Here is a 14,746-nt window from a genome sequence, read left to right as displayed (position 1 = left end):
TAGCTCTAACATGTTGTGCTTACATATTTCCTTACTTTTCAATGTGTACAAAATATATACAATTGATAAAAATCTAAAGAAAACTTCATTTTGTGTAGGTGTAATGCAAAGGATGACACTCTTATTGGGTTTTGTGGAAGTAAGGGAGAACATCATCAATGCTATTGCAATGATACAATTGTTATGGGAGACGGATGACAAAGTTATGACATGATAGTCGATGCCTTTCAAAATTATGTGGTTGGGATCTATGCAAGACTTTTGATAGGAAATCCTCTCCATGAGAGTCTTCCACGACTAGGTTTGGTGGCACAAGCCACATGTAATAAATTTGATAGTGTTTCTCTGAGAAATCAATAAAGTCTCATGGAACGTTTGTGGGATGTAAAGCTAAGGGATAAAATAGGCCTCATAATTGGGCATGCTTTAGATGGGTAGAGTAGATGGTGCAAGCTTATACTTAAAGATTACCTTGGGAAGAACAAGAACTATTTCTTTATTAACTGGTGTGGATGGAAATTAAAAGTGAGAATTGTGGAAGGACACGTGTATGGTTTACATGATCAAGACTTTATACATTATGGAAAAAAGCTTATTAGTCCCCTCGATAGCGCTACTCGACAACTTGCAATTGGCAAGGTTTGGATTACACTCAATCATGCTACAATGGTCTACAAGTCATTTTCCATCAATCAACACAAGCTATGAGATGGGGACACACAAAGAGATGACTTCCAAAACTGGGCAACTACCTAGAGGATTGCAAGTAGACATGTGCAACATTGTATGAGGCAATTATAGATGAGAAAGAGAAGCATACAAGGAACTATGAAATATTTGTATATTGTGGCTAATTACATTGATATTTTCCTGTCACTACATCTAAACGTAAAGTACCATGTGGTGATCACAACCAAGGTTAGTTTCTTCTTGAGGCTTTGGAGGCTATGGCTACATCAACAAAGGCCACATATAACTTGAAGATAAACTTCATAAGTAAAGAGACCTACATAGATATTCAACTTTCATGCCATTTTTTTGTGCTTCTCATAAAGATGTTTGGTGAACTTTTTCTTGGTCTCAAGTGTCCATTACATCTCATTGGATGAGATGCAACTAAAATTGATTTTAGTAAAATTAGCGGTATGGTGAAATAAGAAAGAACATTTGACTTCGGATACCTTTTGCATAGTGTTGGTAGTTTGAATAAGATCGCCATGCATGAATGTAGTTTAGATGGGCTAATCTTCTCAAGGGCTCACAAGAAGAAAGAGCATATATGGAAGTGTTTGAATATATAAGAAAATACTTCAGAGGTAGATCTAGGTAACTATGAATGTGTGGCTTCATAAAAAATAATAGTAGATGCATTGAAAGAAGTTTTGTAGAAAGCACAAACATTGTGTTAGTCATTGGGATTGAAACCTAGCAAGACAGATAACTTAAATTGGTGGTCATAACCTCGGGAGGATACAAATTCTATGTGGTCAAATATAGACGATCAAGTGGGTGAGGCTGATGAATATGATCACTTTGGACAACCAATCACTCATGAAGAACAACTAGAGGATCCAGATGGGGATGAGGACCTCATTGCTCCTAGTGAGATTCAACATGAAATTGATGGGCTCTTAGATGAGGTTCATGGCTCAAGTATTGTTACAAAAATTTTTAAGATCAACCCAATGGTGGAAGTTGATGGAAACCATATCTTCAAGACTATGTTGGTCAGTCAATTGAATGGGAATTTGACTTTGTCAAAGGATCAATTGACAAGAATGATGCAAGGTGTCTACTTTGACCTTAAACTAAAATCACAATCATCAAGCAATGTGAATTTCTCTGGGATAGGTTGTGATTGTGCATTATATTTTGTGTATGATAGACAAGATGAAGGAAGTAGTAAGCATCCCGAAAAGCCACAAACTTGAATAAAATGGATGGGTCTCATAGCACTTGGTACCTTGGCAGAGTCTAGAAGATGAGGGAAAAATTAGGAGGTAGATATGTGGATTGTAAATGAGGCTTTGATTTGACTGATCAACCTGAAGGCATAGAAGTTCAGCTTGGTTGGTACCGCAAGGTGAAAGGATCACATATGTTCACATGACTTGACAAACTTGAACATGATCTCCATAGAGTTGGTGATCCCATTGGCAAATCTAACATGCAATCCATCAAATGAAAGATATCAACAAGGTGAGAATGATTATAAATTGTTTACTAACGTTCTCAAGTGTGTTGAGTAATCACGTGGATGTTCAAAGTAAGTGATTTCAATTTGGAACAACCTTTGTATTTTCTTTCTAAATAAGCTTGTTATGCTTTTTATAGTCATTTTTCCTATAGGAAATGGATCTTCAAGCTAACACCTCACAAGGCTAGGACATACTCTTTGTAGTTGAAGTATTGCTACCAAAGGGTTTTTTGAGAGCTAGTCTTATGGTAAGGTAGTAGGTTGACTAAATAATGTTTTTTTTTTTTGCTAAAGTATTAAGGTGATGTATTGGGATTGACACAAGAGATTTGCTATTGTCTTGCTTTCAAAAAAAAAAATCGCATTTTGATCTTTTGGGATTCCTTGACAATATTATGCATGGAGATAAAACTTGATGAAAACAATGGGAGACAATATACTTATGTTCTCTTCTTTTATATAGTACATGTATATAGATATTCCTATATTATAGAGTCCAGATGTAGGGGATATACTTTGGACATGTGGATCTTGGAGATTTTTGCATATAGCTTTATGTCATAGTGCTATTGTAAAATGTTGTAACATCCTTTTTGCACAGTAGAGAATGGATTCTTGCAGATATTGTAAATTCTCAAGTTTTTAAAAGTTAGAATATGAAAATTTATAATGCTTGCATGACTAGCTAACATGTGGTGTCAATTCTTGTGTTGGTTTTTATGTTAAAATGTCTTATCATCAATACCAAGATCTCAGGAGATGATGAAAGCCTCAATTTATTTTCTAGTGATGTAATGAGGCCTTGGGTGCATAGGAACATTTTTTAAGAGAAGAATCGAAGAAAACTCGAAAAAACATGGTTTCACCATGGTGAATGCGATGCCATCTACATATGTTTTGAAGTTGTATCTATTGGGAGGGAGGGATGAGGTTATATATTGACTATTATGGGTTTATGTATTATGTAGATAAATCCTTGTGTGAATGGGGCTGTGGGAATTTAAAAGATTTTAAGTTTCTTGATAAGGGCTGTATGGGGGGAAGAAGGAGCTATCTAGCTATGTGAGATGGGGGCAAGGATTTGAGATGTATCAAATCATATTTTGCGTGTAAATAGTGAGATTATCCTTTGGCTTGCTAACGAGGTTGGATGAGATGAGTATGAGGAGAGTTGATAGCTTAATGGTAATAGGGAGTCCTTGCATGAGAAGTACTTTTATGGCCAAACCATGATAAAATATGTAGAAAAGCATTATTTGATTGATAGTGGGGTATGCTTATAGGCCACCATGATGATGTGAGGTATTTCTATTCTCATTTCTTGATGCTAGACTAGACCTCCTCCCTTTCATATCTATTAACCTTATTACAAAATATTTGAAAAAGTAGATCTTTTTGGGCCCTTTGACATGAGCAGGTACACAAGAGATGGGATCTGCAATCACATGGAAGAACTATAAGCATGGATTGGAGGTTAGAATGACAACCTTTTATTCGGGATATATTGAGAATTCATATGGATTATTTATTTTTTAGTTTATCACTTGTATCTATGGTGAAGATCAATATGACGCTATGCCTAAAGTTGGGAAATCTGTTGGTTTCTAGAGACCCTATCATAAATGGGAGGCTCTCACACCATCACAAAATTCTTTGAAATCTGATCTCAAGCCAAGGTCTTGGCCTTGAAAGAAAAATCTATGTTTTATGTTGTGTAACTAGATCCATGGGTCTAGAAAATCCATGTGATGGGTGTTTCTTATATGGGATGTATTCACCTTTTCAAATATAGAAACTTTTAGTCACATGAGAGCCCCTCCAAATCTCCCTAAAGGTATAATTGATATCATTTCCTATCTTAAGCTAGTCTAAAATATGTCACTTATATATATTATTGTATCTACTACTCAAGGTCATTACCTTGTATCTTATCTTAGCTTTTACACTCACGATTTAGGCCATGATTATCTATGGTTGTTGTGCATGGTTCGGCTTGCCCTCTAGTAAAGCTGGCTCTTTTATAGGGTTGTAAAAGTGTACAAGACTGCACGCTCTAGTGTTTATGTGTGTATCAATGGAAGAATAAGGAAATTTTAATGAGGGTATCATGATCCTTTGTGCAAATTCTTGAGTTTCTATTATATTATGAACTTTGATTTTTTGGGTTCTTTGTTCCCTTATGTGGGTGGGTAGCTATAAATGCTTAGTTGCTCATCTCTTTCAACTTCTAACAACATTTAAAATATTGATATGATGTTTGGATATTGAACTCAGATTATCATGAAAAAACTCGACATAGAGTACTAGTGTGGCATTGTGTTTTTATTTGAATTGTATAGAAGGGGTTATAAAAATGAACCTCATCTCAAAATTTACATTTACAAAAGGAATATAAATATTACCTTCAAAATCCACAAAAGGGGTATATAAAATGGTGCAAGTAGTTTAAAAAGGGGTTTTAAAAGTACCATTTAAACACACGTTATATAGAGATGGACTCCCCAGGAAAAAAGTACCACTTTCAGTACTTCTAAATAGTACAAAACAAGACCTTGGAGCTAGAAATGTAATTAAAAGGGAATAATCACTCATTAACTCCATAGTGATACCACTAATCATATAAGTATACCTTACATCAGTAGGGATCACTCAAAAAGGTTTTAGGATTCAAATTTTCAAGATGCTCTCTCCTACTATACTCATGTCCTCTCGATTATCCTTTGATCACTTTAGCTTTATTCTTATATGGTGCATCTACTCTCATGTAGTGCTTTGCTTCATTCGTGCTCTCTCACCATTTTTCCCTCAACATGGTAGATCAAGGAGCCCATCCAACAATAGACGTTGGCTCATTGCACATGGTTCCATCTAACAACATAGTAGGTGTAGGCTATTTCTATCTTTGTGCTATTTTCTAATCAAACTAAGTAGAAACTTCAAATATATAGATGATCTTTAAATGGATGTGTATATTGCTTAGTGGAGAGTGAGCATATTGCCCTCTGGTAACCCTGCTATATAGTATAGTATAATCAGATAATGATTCACCACCAAGAAAGAAAGGTGGGACTTTTTCCACAAGTGAAGGGTCCCCTATCATTTGATGATGACCCTTGTGTGCAATGAACCCCACATGGGTTACCACTAAGTGAGAGAAACCCCTTCCATGGGTGTAGGGTCTTTGTATCCCTTTTGGCAACCCTCATGTGTAGTGAGCCCTACATGGGTTATGACCAAGCATAGGAGGTGCCTCCATAGGTGGAGGATCTCCATATCACTTGGTGCTAACCCTCATGTGTAGTGAACCACACATGGATAACCTCACCAAGTGAGAGAGACCCCTCACAACAAGTGGAGAGAGACCCCTTCCGTGGGCAAAAGGCTCCCTCGCACAGACAAAGGAAGATCCCTTGCAAGGTAGAGGACCCTTGTATCACTTGAGACTCCCATGTATAGTGAACTATACATAGGTTACCAAGCAATCTAGGGAAGTCTCTCCAGAAATGGAGGGCACTTGTATCACTTGGTAGTGATGCTCGTGTATAGTGAACCATGAAAGTGTTGTTGGAGGGGTTTTTGTTGAAAGGTCGAATCCACCAGGGATCAGAGGTAGAAGGAAGTAGAGATAGGAGATAGAAGAGAAGAAAGAGAATTCACAAGTGGTAAACACAACAAAGACAAAGCACAATGAATTGAATCAATATGTATTGAAAGAAACTAGAATCCTTGCACTATTGAGAAGCAATCTCTAGGCATTAGATCTCCTAGAGCTTCTTCATAGAACAAAACGTGCATCAAAATTACAACTCCTTCTCTATTGCTCAAAACCCAAATCTGATGGATCCGTTGGCTCCGAAAGGGGGGTAAAATTTCATGACACGTGCTCAAAAATCTCCTAGATCACTTCTTCTTCCTCTTCTAGTTCAAACTATAGTTTTTAGCCTATTTACAGCGATCGCAACGTACACGATTTTTTCAATCTGTCCTTTTTTACGAAAATCCCATAACTGACTGAAAAAGCAACTTGCTTTTTACATGCCATTCTAATCTAGAAGCTTTTTTAACTTTTTTATATTTCTACAAAAAATAATATAAAAAATAGGCTGAAATTATCCAAAAATCTAGTCTTTTTGGATAATCCATGCAACTCACACTAGTACTAATGACTCAGATCACATTGAATCTCTAGATCAATAAAGAAGTCAGATGATGATGCATTACATGCTTTTTCACACTGTCCACATAGCATCATGACATCCACCCCCTGTGAACCTGCACATCCTCCGCTATGTGCCAAAATCTTAGTTGTCACCGGATTTTGAGTCCTCCTCATCCTTTGCAACCATAGCCTTTGATTCTTCATCTTCCATATCTTCCTGGCTAGCCCATGTATCATGGCCACTATTTTCTTCCATTTCTGGAAACTCATAGGTAGTAGATTCTCGCCTCTTCAATAATTTGATTCTTTTCCATGCTACCGGAAGTTTTATGTTTGTCCCATCTAGTTCATTTTATGTATAAGTAGCATTATCAAACACTTGTCTTACTAGATAGGGTCTGAACCATCTTTTGGAAACTTTACGCATGGCACTATGCTGGTTGTCTAAACTACTATCACCAATATCCAATCCCCATCTTGTATGGTTCTTGGTCTCAATCTATGTCTTTTGTCAAACCATTTCTTGTTCTGTATCCTTGTTGCCCTTAACTTTGTAGTTGCTGCCTCTATGTCTTCTAACTTTCTTTCCAACTGTCTAATGCGTAAGGCCAACAACTCCTCTCGATTCAACTCCTCCTCCCAAGGTAACACACTCCATGTGACTATCATCTCTTCTATTGGCATGATAGTTTTTTAACCATACATCAATTCTACAGGCATATATCCTGTAACAGCACTATGAGTTGTTTTGTCGGCCCACAAAGCATAAGGGAGCAATCATGGCCACTCTTTTACCTTCTCTCCACATGCTTTTGCCAATGCCTTCACAATAGGTGGATGACCTCTTTTAATTTTGTCATTTCCTTTAGGGTTATAGGCTGATGTTAAAGCAAGTTTTATCCCCAATATAGAGGTGTTTGGGGTACTTTTACAAAGATCAAAGAAAGATATTAACACAAATAGTAAGAAATTGGACTGCTTTTCTCCCATCCTTGCTTCTGACTCTTGCATAAGCAAAACCATCATCAAGAACCTTTGTTTCCATACGCACACCTGTAATATAGGGCTGTCCCAAAATCACTGCATATGAGGAATTATCTTGCACAAAGAAGTGCTGCTCTTCTTGTACATCACCAATCGTCACTTTTACATTAGGACATGCAATATAGAGATTCCTTGAAGAATTATTTGCAGCCCTCGTACACCAACCATGGTCTATGTCCATAGACCATGCACCATTTTCATACAATCCCCACTCAATGACATTTATCTCAGACCCATGGTCAAGTAAAGAAACACAAGGAGTTTCACGTTTCCCTAATTTCATTACCATTTTAGTGGTAGTTCTAGCCCAATGATTTCTTGTGTAGTGACTTCGAGGAATAAATCCTAGAATCTCTTCTTCATATTGTTGCATTTGCCTTACTCAACCCTACATATTGCTACAAGACAATGCATTTTCAATGACTTTCTTCTCTTTTTCACATGTTGTCCATTGATTAGTAGCACCCTGCATAGATAATCCAGTCTTACTTCATGCTCATATTCAGCCCGAATACACAACAAATTGATGCTTCCTTTTAATTATGTCAATGATCTCATCATGAAACTGATGCTTATCACCAAGAAACTAGTGGTATCACCAAGAAACTGATGCTTCCTTTTAATTATGTCAATGATCTCATCATGAAATTCTTGGTTGGCAATGCCAAGCACCTCTCCCAAGGTAAATTTCACCCGATTGTTTAAGACCCGTTCTTCAAGAACCTTCTTAAGATCTATGGCTGTCTCAATGTGAGATCGCAATTTATATCTTGGCTACTTGCCCTTCTTTTTGCCCTCTTGTTTGTTATCCTTTTTTTACTCCGGGTGACCCCTTCCATAACATGCTTGGGAGGTGGCTGATTTGCAACTTTAGGCTGATCTACACCTCTTCTTGTTATTCTTTTAGATGTCCCTCCATTATCATCATCTCTTTTTCATTTTTCTTCCACAAGTACATCCGTGTTTTGTACCTTTGCTAAATATGCATACACTGAATATGCATCTATCAGTGATTCCCAACAAGCTATTCCACGAGTGTCTTGCCCTACATGAGACATTTCACTATCAGTGACCTTTCTCTTTTCAGCTGCATGTGCCCATATTTTAGCCTTTGGATCAACCATCACTTGGCCATGCATTCTTTCCAACTGTAGACCAAAAGTAGAAGCATGCACCGTTTCATAAGCATTTCGAACAGCCAAGTCTTCCAATAACTTCTGCATACCTCCCTTTCAAAAATTCAAAGCAAGCGGAAATCTCGTTTCCTATTCATGGATCTTGCTTTCTTTCCAAAAGATAAGTTGACGTGCCAAGGCCTCCTGATAGGGAGCAAAATCCTTTCTCTCGTGCTGCAAACTGTCACACCACATACATCTTTTTCCAAGCTTAGGGGTTGCTGCCCATCCCCTTTCCTCTTGTCCTTTTTCGTCCAATTTTGCAACCTTCAAGTGAAGATCCCACATGCCTTTGACCAATTCATCTAAGACATCTTCCCTAACAAAGGGAACAATAGCAGGTACAACCATAGGGTTAGCCACTGAAGTAGGTGGCTGATTGGATACATCAACTGTCTTGCTCGTAACAGTGGGCAAGCTAGAGACATGCAAACTTTCTCTTCTTCTATGCTTCTTCACAAGTGTAGTAACAACTTCCTTGACATGTCTCTATTCTGTTTTCAAATATGTCTCTATAGTCTAATCCTCCAGCAAATCATCAAGCTTCTCTTGAAGCTCAAGATTAGCTGCCTATAGAAACAATTCAATTTTTAACTTGCAAGAGCTTGCTGTTTTGTAAGATCCAACTACTCAAATCGACTTTCAAGTTCTCTTAACAATCCCGTAGCTAGAAGACCCTTATTGGGTTGTAAAACCCACTTTTGAAAAGTCTTGCGCGTAATCAAACTGGTGTCCTCAATGTAAAATTCTTCCCTGAGTATCTTCATGAAGGCTACCTAGTCTGCATCCTACAAGTATAATTTAGTAATCCTTGCTTTCAGTTCATGAACAGTAACATGTACAAAATACCGACTACATGAAGATTGAGCCACTCCAAAGAATTCCATCTTCTAAGCATAGGTATGTACACATGCAAATACATTCCATCCATTGTGAATAACTTCACCTCACACTCAGTTGCTTGCAAATCATTCATCACAACACTTTCCATTTGAGCTGAAGCTTGCATCACTTGTTGTTGTTGTTGTACCAGCATAAGCATATTCATATTTTGCACCAACTGCTGCAAAACATCACTGGAGAATGTATTCAAATACATTCTCCAATCTTGTCTTTCCTTCTTGTGATGACCTTTCATGTCGGGTTCACCAATGTCGGAGGGGTTTTTATCGAAAGGTTGAATACACCGAGGATCTGAAGTAGAAGGAAGTAGAGATAGGAGATAGAAGAGAAGATAGAGAATACCCAAGTGGTAAACACTACAAAAACAAATCACAATGAATTGAATCAATATGTATTGAAAGAACCTAGAATCTTCCACTAGTCAGAAGGAATCTTCAGGCATTAGATCTCCTGGAGCTTCTTCGTAGAACAAAATGTGTATAAAAATTATAGTTCCTTCTCTGCCACTCGGACCCCAAATCTAATGGCTCTGTTGGCTCTAAAAGGGGGGTAAAACACTACGACACCTAGTCATTGATCTCCCTGATTACTCCTTCTTCTTTCCATTCAATTTGCAAATTTTAGCCTGTTTATAGCGATCGCGATGTATGTGATTTCATCAATCTCTCCTTTTTTATGAAAAATCTCCTAACTGGCTGAAAAAACCACTTGTGTTTTGCATGCCATCCTAATCTAGAAGCTTTTCTAAAATTTTCAGATTCTTACAATAAATAATATCAAATATAGGCCAAAATTATCCAAAAATCTAGTATTTTTGGATAATCCATACAACTCACACTAATACTAATGACTCAGATCACATTGACTCTCTTGATTAATAAGAAGTATGATGATGATGCATTCCATACGTTTTCACACTGTGTCCTCATAACATCACGATAGTGTGCTCGAGTTAACATGTATGCCACTAGGTTACCTCTTCCTGCAATATGTTGAAATTCAGGGCTCAAAGATTTTATGTTTGCAATCCACCAGATCATAGCAATGTCCGAGGTAGCACAACTAGTAATCATACCCAATACTAGCAAACAATCGGTCTCAATGACTAAATGAGGACCCATAAAATACTCCTTATCACATTTAAGGGGGGACTGTCACAATTCCCCATAATTCTCTTTTTACCTATGGATACCTTCTCTATCGTTTAGTCAATACTTTAGTACCACAATGTATTGCATATCTTTGCCCTTCCTCATCATCTTGCCCAATTTCCCATCCAATCCCAATTGGGCTTGTATCAATAGTAATAATGATAGGCTTTCCATGTAAATAGTCAGCCTTTCTCAATGTAGGAGCAGACTTTAAGAGTTGCTTCAATTTCTTCATTGCTTTCTAATGCATCTTTTCCCAAGGAAACCTCTAAACTTTCCTCAGAATTTGATATAGATCATTGGCTACATGTGCAAAGTGAGGAATCCATATCAAATAGAACACACATGCACCCAAGAATCTATGCACCTCTGATACATTCATGCATACATCTTGCATTCTATCAATCCCATCTATTTTTTATGGCCATGTTCTTTTCCCATAAGGCCCACACATATGCCCAACAATCAAAACCTCTTCAACTCCAAAGATAGACTTTTGTCTAAAAAGAGTTAAATGCACCTCTTCTAGATGTGTCAAAATCCTCTCACAATCCACAATATGGTCTGCAACAAACTGTGTCTGCATCCATGAGCATCCATCTCTTCATTCTTTTCATCCATTGCACACTCTTTTATTGGAACATCATCCAAAAAGGGCATTGTCAATTGTGGTATAAAATCTTTCAGTATCTTATTCATAGCATTTGTCATGTGTGCCACCTAGTTTGTTGCACCCTATGGGAGATACACATCCATACTAACCCCAAGGGAGTCTTCATGGTTGTGATATCCCTGCTTTTAATTGCAAGTTGAAAGTGATCATACCTTGAGTAAAGATCACCCAAAGAATAGATCACTTTGCTTGCAAAAGCCTTTGCAAATTCTTCAACCACAGGACCTGTACCCACGTTTCTTATGGTCACTTTATTGACCGGTTGCATGTCTTGAATAAATCTCAAAGCCCCATTATTTTTGGGCATAGTAAAGCAATGATTTGAGTTCAAGCTGAAGAGGGCTCCAAGATCTTCATGTGAATCTTTTCATTTAGCAAATCCATCACCAAGAAAAACAAACACTTTCTCTTAATTATGTCAATGATCTCATCATGAAATTCTCGCTTGGCAATGCCAAGCACCTCTCCCAAGGTGAATTCCACCCGATTGTTTAGGATCTGTTCTTCAAGAACCTTCTTAAGATCTGTGGCTATCTCAATGTTAGACTCCAACTTATAACTTGGCTGCTTGCCATTCTTTTTGCCCTCTTGTTGTTATCTTGTTTTTGCTCATGACTAACCTCTTCCATAACATGCTCAGGAGGTGGCTGATTTGTAGCTTTAGGCTGATCTACACTTCTTCTTATCATTCTTTTAGATGTCCCTCCATTATCTTCATTTCTTTTTCATTTTTCTTCCACAAGTACATTCATATTTTGTACCTTTGCTAAATATGCATACACTAAATATGCATCTACCTGTGATTCCCAACCTGTTATGCCACGAATGTCTTGCCCTGCATGAGACATGTCACTATCAGTGACCTTTCTCTTTTCAGTTGCATGCAAAGTATGTGTCCAAATTTCATCCTTTGGACCAACCATCACTTGGCCATGCATTCTATCCAACTGTAGACCAAAAGTAGAAGCATATACCGCCACATAAGCATTTCAAACTGCCAAGTCTTCCAACAAATTCTCCATACCTCTTCAAAATTCAAAGCAAGAGGAAATCCCATTTCTCATGCATGGATCTTGTCATCTTTCCAAAAGATGAGTTGTCGTACCAAGGCCTCCTGATAGGCAGCATAATCATTTCTTTCATGCTGCAAACTATCACACCACATACATCTTTTTCCTGGCTTAAGGGCTGCTGCCTGTCCCCTTTTCGCTTGTATTTTTTCATCCAATTTCACAACCTTCAATTGAAGATCCCACATGCTTTTGACCAATTCATCTAAGACATACAACCGTAGGGTTAGCCACAGAAGTAAGTGGCTTACTGGATACATCAACTCTCTTGCCCGTAACAGTGGGAAAGCTAGAGTTATGCAATCTTTCTCTTCTTCTATGCTTCTTCACAAGTGCAATAACAGATTCCTTGACATGTCTTCACTCTATTTTCAAACTTGTCTTTGTAGTCTGATCCTCAAGCAAATCATGAAGCTTCTCTTGAAGCTCAGGATCAGTTGCCTCACTACAAGGAAACTAGGCCATAGCAATGCCGATTAGTGACGTTAAATAGAAGAATCGCTATTTGCATCGCTATTAGCGTCGCAAATGTGACACAAATAGCGACGCCCCACAGATTAAAAAAACGGGCCGAAACCCGAGCGCGTTTTATTTCGCCCATTCGTGAAAGTTTTCGAGAGGGAGAGGGAGAGAGAGAGAGAGCGATCATTTAATTGCATAGAGGGTGAGAGAGGGAGAGGAAGAAGGCTTTTCACTACTGCCGCCACCATCATTCACGAAAAAGAGGAGGAGCCGCTGTCACAAAGAGAATCTACCGTCGTGAAGAGGAGCCGCCAAACCCTCCTTCGAATCTTTACGGTGAGTCCATTATCTCTCTCTTTTACTTGTTTAGGGTTTAATTTGTATATATTGAGAGAGGGAAAGGAAATGAGAGAGAAAGAGAGGGAGAGGGAGAGGGAGAGGGAGGGGGAGGGGGAGGAAATAAGAGAGGGAGAGGGAGGGAGAGAAAGAGAAAGAGAGGGAGAGGGAGAGGGAGGGGGAGGAAATGAGAGAGGGAGAGTGCATTCTCTCTCTCTTTTACCTTTTTTTATATAATTTGTGTATATTGAGAGAGGGAGAGGAAATGAAAGAGAAAGAGAGGGAGAGGGAGAGGGAGAAAATGGGAGAGGAAGGGGGAGGAAATGAGAGAGGAAGATGGAGGGAGGGAGAGAGAGAGAAAGAGAGGGAGAGGGAGAGGGAGGAAATGGAAGAGAGAGGGGGATGAAATGAGAGAACTAGAGGGAGGAAGAGTTCACTCTCTCTCTTTTACTTTTTTTTGTATCATTTGTGTATATTGAGAGAGGGAGAGGAAATAAGAGAGAAAGAGAGGGAGAGGGAGGAAATGAGAGAGGGAGGGGGAGGAAATGAGTGAGGGAGAGGGAGGGAGAGAGAGAGAAAGAAAGGGAGAGGGAGGAAATGGGAGAGGGAGAGGGAGAGGGAGACATTAAACATAATAGGGAAATGAGAGAGGGAGAGGAAATGAGAGAGGGAGAGGGAGAGGGAGGGAGACATTAAACATAATAGGGAAATGAGAGAGGGAGATGGAGGGAGAAGAAATGAGAGAGGGAGAGGAGAGAGAAAAGATGTTAAACATAATAGGAAAAGAGAGAAAGAGTGGGTGAGGGTGAGGGTGAGGGAGGGAGAGGAAATGAGAGAAGGAGAGGGAGAGAGAGAGAGAGAGAGAAAGAAATGAGAGAGAGAGGAGAGAGAAAAAGAGAGAAAAATCATTAAACCTAATAGGGAAAGAGAGAAAGAGAGGGTCAGGGTGAGGGAGGGAGAGGAAATGAGAGAGGGAGAGAAAGAGAGAAAAGGAAATGAGAGAGGGAGAGGAGAGAGAAAAAATGAGAGAGGGAGAGAAAGAGAGAAAAGGAAATGAGAGAGGAAGAGGAGAGAGAAAAAATGAGCGAGGAAGAGGAGAGAGAAAAAGAGAGAAAAATCATTAAATCTAATAGGGAAAGAGAGAAAGAGAGGGTGAGGGTGAGGGAGGGAGAGGAAATGAGAGAGGGAGAGAAAGAGAGAAAAGTAAATAGGACCTTACAATAAGCTCATCCTAGGCTCATAGGGGTTAGGCCGATCCTCAACAAACCTAAGGGATATATGGCTAGAGAGCCCTAGCATACTTGTGCCTCCTAGCATAATGTTCTTCCTGAAAAGAGACCTCTCATACATGGGGCTTGTCCTAGCTTCCACCACGCAAGTATAAAATGAAGGCAATCAGCCAATCAGTATGAAAAACATTCATTTTTCATAATGTAAATCCAAAAATAACTTTGGATATTCCATAAAAATCACTCTTCTTAAAAAGACAAATACAAAAAATTAAAACAGCATCATTCATATGCTTCACAAAACTAAAGCAGCACCACCACAAGATCTCTTAGGAAACTGATCTTCA

At 38.6% G+C, this 14,746-nt stretch overlaps 1 pseudogene; it reads left to right on the top strand.

The window, feature by feature from the left end:
• The first annotated feature begins 1,481 nt into the window (after positions 1-1,481).
• The window catches only part of LOC148017290 (1,4-alpha-glucan-branching enzyme 2-1, chloroplastic/amyloplastic pseudogene), a 28,681-nt pseudogene continuing 15,416 nt past the window's right edge, over positions 1,482-14,746 (top strand).

The sequence above is a fragment of the Lygodium microphyllum genome, chromosome 22, assembly GCF_053477565.2.
Source record: "Lygodium microphyllum isolate KBCC chromosome 22, Lygodium_microphyllum_v1.1.10, whole genome shotgun sequence".
In the NCBI taxonomy this organism is placed as follows: Eukaryota; Viridiplantae; Streptophyta; class Polypodiopsida; order Schizaeales; family Lygodiaceae; genus Lygodium; species Lygodium microphyllum.
Note: the sequence above shows the minus strand (reverse complement) of the source record. Positions and strands in the feature narration are given on the sequence as shown.